Raw genomic sequence first — 6,088 nt, 5'->3', positions numbered from 1 at the left:
ATGTGAGAGAAATAAATCCTGTCCCCTTCCAGGCTCAGGTACATTCCTTCCTGCCAGGGGATAGAGTTTGGGTGAAAGACTGGAGGCTCCAGCCTTTGGGGCCCCGATGGAAAGGACCTTTTACTGTTTTGCTTTCTACCCCTACAGCTGTGAAGGTCGCAGGGATAACTCCATGGGTCCATTGGTCTCGAATCAAGTCTGCTGACCAGACTGAGCCCAGCACGGATCAGACGGAGCCGAAACAGTGGAGAGCAGAAAGTGATCCAGCGGAGCCATTGAAGTTGCGCTTGACCCGAACCAAAGAATCTACTAGCTGAAAAGAAGGGTCAACTGCATACTGCAGGAGCTGCTGAACTTCGGCTTCATACTGAGACTCTTTCTTGCCTGATTCTGGCTTTCTTGGAATTTGAGAGCTTGATCCTTGTCAGTTGAGGTTCTATCCCAACTTGGTATAAGAACTCAAAGACTGAGAACATTATATTAGAGTAATCTGTGACTAGCACAGACTGTTGGAATATTATTGCTTAATTAGTTTGCTGTATTTGTTTTAGATTAGGAAGAAAGAAAATGTTAGTAGTTTGGGTGCTTTTGTTGTTTTCTACTCCTTGCCTCCTTGTTCCTAATACCCCAACTCGCTCCAACCTTTGGTTACACTCTGTCCAGGAACTAATTAGCCAGGCAAAGATTACTTCCCCTTGTATTGTGTGTTCCCGATTTTCTCCTTATACCACAGATGTCCCAGCTGTTCCTGTCCCTGTGCCGCTTACAGCTCTTATACCTCCCTACTTTTCGAGTTCAGGCCCTTGGAGCCAGGATTATACTTGGTGGTCCTTTTATAATGCTACTTCCCCCTCTGAATCTTCTCTAAGGCCAGTCTTTACGTCTCCCTATCCAGCTTCTGGAGTGTTTTGTTTAACAAGAAACATCTCAACTGTTCTTCCCATTCCCTGTAACTATACTAATGTTCTCCCAGAGAAGGGGGAATCTGTGTGGGTAGTCTCTCCAGGTACTCCTATGTGCCCTACTACCGTACCTGTAGATTATGACCCAGGTGATTATCTGGCTCCTAACCGTACTACTGAGAAGACTATAGTGTCCCGGCTTATTTTCTACTTTCATAAGTCCCCGGGGTATGAAAGGTTTATAACAATTGAGCAGCTTGTCACAATTGGGGATTGGCACCTATGGTGTGCAAAGTCTCCATTTCATCTTCGTTCCCCCTGGGATAGGGGCTCGCATTATGGGCATCCTAAGCACCTTGTCCATCCTGTGCCAACATTTATTGGGAACTTTCCTCACCCTCTCCTTGGTCATTACTGGCTCTGTGATAATGTCCTCCACATGATTCTTCCCCCCATGTATGAGTTTTGTGTATTGGTAACCTTGAATTATTTTCCTAAAGTTATTCCTCTCCTCAAGCCACCATCCCCGCACCGCTCTAAGCGAGAGGCTTTGTCCTTACCCTCTTCCGTTGCCACAGAGGATGAGGCGATTGAATTAGCCCTCCAGTATATCAACTCTACTTATCCTCTGACTAAAAAGAGACTTGTGGCCCTTTCTGCTATGGATTCCAATTGGGGGCCCGGTAGCGGGTATTACTGAACTAGGCATGGCTACCCGGAGACTTCAGTCCCTACTCCATGTTTTAGTTCATGAGCTGAACGTGGTAGTCAATGCATTGCAGGATCAAATTAATGAATTAAGTATAGTTTCTCGGTATAACCGTATGGGTCTTGACTACCTTTTTGCAGCCCAGGGTGGCCTCTGCACAGTGCTAAATTCTTCAGAATGCTGTACCATTGTCATAAATAGGACGCATGTAGTTAGGCATGCTATGGATAAAGTCCTACAGTTGGCTAGCCTTAATGTGGAGGATTACCGAGGAGGATTAGACCTTACCTCCTGGTGGTGGTCATTGACCTCATGGATACGTCCCTTGTTCATTTCCTTAATAGTCTTAGTTTTAGCAGGATTGTTATTTTGTTTCCTGGCCTCATGTGCTTCGGCAGTATGCCGTCGGACCTTAACGAGTAGGGTAATGGTGATTCACAAGCCTATTCCTAGAAGTTATGCCCCGGGAGGAGGTATGGAGTTGGGACCACTATAATCCCCAGAGTTTGAGTTGTGAGACTTATCTCTGCATAAGCTGATTTTAGTCTCAAAGGGGGGAATGAGACAGCATGGGCAGATTCTGCTAACACTAGTGGTAATTCCTGCAACAATATCAAATTGTTCATTTCTAACATTTAGTGTCTGGACAGCGCAGCCTCTGTAGGGCCACATTTTACAAACAATGTCCTGTAAGCTCATGCAGATTTTCAGCATTCTCCCATGGGCCTCCAGAGGCTGCCAAAGACACAGGTTCTGGTTGGTTGGGGGGGAGGCAGTATCTGTGTGTGTTTGGGGTACTGGGGACTATGGTCAATTTTAGCTTAAATGTAAAAGATGCCAGTCCTCAGTATTACCAAATACCCCTGAAAAAAGTCCTGGACTTATACACACAGATGAGGGCGTGTGAACCTTTTAAGTGGTTAGTGCACTGGTTTTCCTGTGGGACACATTTGGGCAGAGTTGCAAGATACCTGTAAACTTTATAAAATACACACATACCCACTGGGGACTCTAGCAAAATCCTCCCCAAAAGATTTTCTATGGGAGATGATATTCTAACTGCTGCAAGAAACATTAATAAACTGAAACACAGCAGTTAGGGGATTGCTCCATTCAAACTGCCTGTCTCACCCTGGCACAGATACAGCTACAGTCATTCACACAAAATATTAAACAGTTATATACACACAGTCAAGCACACAGACACAAGTTGGAAATAATTTCAAGAGTCATGCTTTCTCCACCAGGCCGCTGGGCTGCATCTTAGTGACTGAAGTAGATATTTAATTTTGTTGTAAATTTTACTATGAGACACAGTGAATGAACTGTATAGCTTTTTTAATGGTTGCTATATACAGTGACTGAACAATGTAATTTGCTAGCAGTTGCTATGTGTACTGCCAACTAGTGATGGAGAAGCACAATATCTGGTGTCTTAGGCCATCCTATTTCATTTTGACCATGCAAATGTTTGGTTACCACTCCATTCAAATCACTCCTCCCAGCCAGGTCAGAAACACACCAGGAAACAGACTGATTAGAAAGAATTCCATTAGTAAGGCTGCACCTGCTTTCCCCACTTATCAAAGGATTTATCTCATTAACTGGGCAGTTTTCACCCCTGTTTGAGCCTTTGCTCATCAAGTTTTCTCCCTTTATGTTACCTCATAATTGTGAAGCAGTAGAACTATAAAGGGCTACAGATGGAACCACAACACAGGAAGCTTATTTTGTTTGCAACAGATACAAAAATTTCTCGTATCGTCATCTGTTGTTATTGAGTAAACACTGTTAAGAAGAGAGATTGTGAGGTGACTATCTGACAGCCCCCTGACACAATTATTTGCTGAACCATGGGTCGTACTGTGTCACTGAATAAAATCTTCCTTCAAATTTTGACTCCACCTTGTGGTTTCAGGTGTTGCCCTACACACTCCTACTTGGTTTACGTTTCATTGTGTAGTTTCTCTCTTATCTGCTTGACTTCATAATTGCAAATTAAGAGGGCAAAAGCTAAACACAGTATTCAAAAAGACCCACACCAAACTATTTCATAAGTCACACTCAAGCTTATCTTCACTATTTCTAAATACTGGTTTTAAAATTTCAGAAACAGTGAAGACAACAAGCTTGAGTGTGATGTACATAGGAGCCAACTTTTCAAAATTATTGGGGGTGACAAAAAAAACTTAGGAGTGGCTGCGAAGGTCAAAAATTTACATCAGGCATGGATGCTGTTCAAAAACACCATCCTGGAACCCCAGGCCAAATATATTCCATGTATTAAAAAAGGAGGACGGAAGACCAAACGACAGCCAGCGAGGTTAAAAAGTGAGGTGAAGGAAGCTATTAAAGCTAAAAGAAAATCCTTCAGAAAATGGAAGAAGGAACTGACTGAAAATAATAAACAGCATAAGGAATGTCAAGTCAAATGCAAAGCACTGATAAGGAAGGCTAAGAGGGACTTCGAAAAAAAGATTGCACTGGATTTTCAGGAGGCGTTTGACAAAGTACCTCATGAAAGACTCCAGAGGAAATTGGAGAGTCATGGGATAGGAGGTAGTGTTCTGTTATGGATTAAAAACTGGTTAAAAAGATAGAAAACAGAGAGTAGGGTTAAATGGTCAGTATTCTCAATGGAGAAGGGTAGTTAGTGGGGTTCCCCAGGGCTCTGTGCTGGGACCACTGCTTTTTAACATATTTATAAATGACCTAGAGATGGGAGTAACTAGTGAGGTAATTAAATTTGCTGATGACACAAAGTTATTCAAAGTCGTTAAATTGCGGGAGGATTGTGAAAAATAACAAGAGGACCTTACGAGACTGGGCGTCTAAAAGGCAGATGACATTTAATATGAGCAAGTGCAAAGTGATGCATGTGGGAAAGAGGAACCCGAATTATATCTACGTCATGCAAGGTTCCAGGTTAGGTGTCACAGACCAAGAAAGGGGTCTAGGTGTCGTCGTCGTTGATGATACATTGAAACCTTCTGCTCAGTGTGCTGCTGCGGCTAAGAAAGCAAATAGAATGTTAGGTATTATTAGGAAAGGAATGGAAAACAAAAATGAGGATGTTATAATGCCTTTGTATCACTCCATGGTACGACCGCACCGCGAATATTGTGTTCAATTCTGGTCGCCTCATCTCAAAAAAGATATAGTAGAATTAGAAAAGGTGCAGAGAAGGGTGACGAAAATGATAAAGGGGATGGGATGACTTCCCTATGAGGAAAGGCTAAAGCGGCTAGGGCTCTACAGCTTGGAGAAAAGGCGGCTGAGGGGAGATATGATAGAGGTCTATAAAATAATGAGTGGAGTTGAACGGGTATATGTGAAGCGTCTGTTTACGCTTTCCAAAAATATTAGGACTAGGGGGCATGCGATGAAGCTACAATGTAGTAAATTTAAAACGAATCTGAGAAAAGTTTTCTTCACTCAACGTGTAATTAAACTCTGGAATTCATTGCCAGAGAATGTGGTAAAGGCGATTAGCTTAGCGGAGTTTTTAAAAGGTTTGGACGGCTTCCTAAAGGAAAAGTCCATAGACCATGATTAAATGGACTTGAGGAAAATTCACTATTATTGGGATAAGCAGTATAAAATGTTTTGTACTTTTTTGGGATCTTGCCAGGTATTTCTGACCTGGATTGGCCACTGTTGGAAACAGGATGCTGGGCTTGATGGACCTTTGGTCTTTCCCATATGGCAATATGTATGATCGTTAGCAGCAGCCATTAGTGCCATACTGGGTCAGACCAATGTCCCATCAAGCCTGATAACATGTAAAAAGTAAGCATACATTGTAGCATAGTAGATGACAGCAGATAAAGACCTGTACTGTCCAACAAAATAAACTCATTATATGTGTATACCTGATCTTGATTTGTCCTTGCCATTTTCAGGGCATAGACCATAGAAGAATGCCCAGCAATGTCCTTGTTCTAAAACTTCTTAAGTTTGGTCATCGATGCCCCTGAAAAGCGCCACTGCAGCCCATCCAAATCTATTCAGCCACGATCATGGCACAGACTGTAGAAGTCTGCCCAGCACTGGCTTTGCTTCCTGATCTCCCCTAAGTTTCTTTGGATCTGATCCTTCTAAACAGAATTCCTTTGTGTTTATCCCACGCATTTTTGAATTCCGTTAATGTTTTCATCTTCATAGAAGATGAAGGCAGATAAAGACTATGGCCTATCCGTACCATCTTCCTATCCCTTCCTCTCTAAGTGTAACGGATCTGGGTCACATGGCTGAAATTGCCATCATCAGAATAGGAAGAACCATTCCTACTACTACTACTACTACTTAACATTTCTAGAGCGCTACTAGGGTTACGCAGCGTTGTACAGTTTAACAAAGAAGGACAGTCCCTGCTCAAAGGAGCTTACAATCTAAAGGACGAAATGTCAAGCTGGGGCAGTCTAGATTTCCTGAGTAGAGGTAAAAGGTTAGGTGCCGAAGGCGACATTGAAGAGGT

Source organism: Microcaecilia unicolor, chromosome 10 (assembly GCF_901765095.1).
Source record: "Microcaecilia unicolor chromosome 10, aMicUni1.1, whole genome shotgun sequence".
In the NCBI taxonomy this organism is placed as follows: domain Eukaryota; kingdom Metazoa; phylum Chordata; class Amphibia; order Gymnophiona; family Siphonopidae; genus Microcaecilia; species Microcaecilia unicolor.
This window is presented reverse-complemented; position numbering follows the sequence as displayed.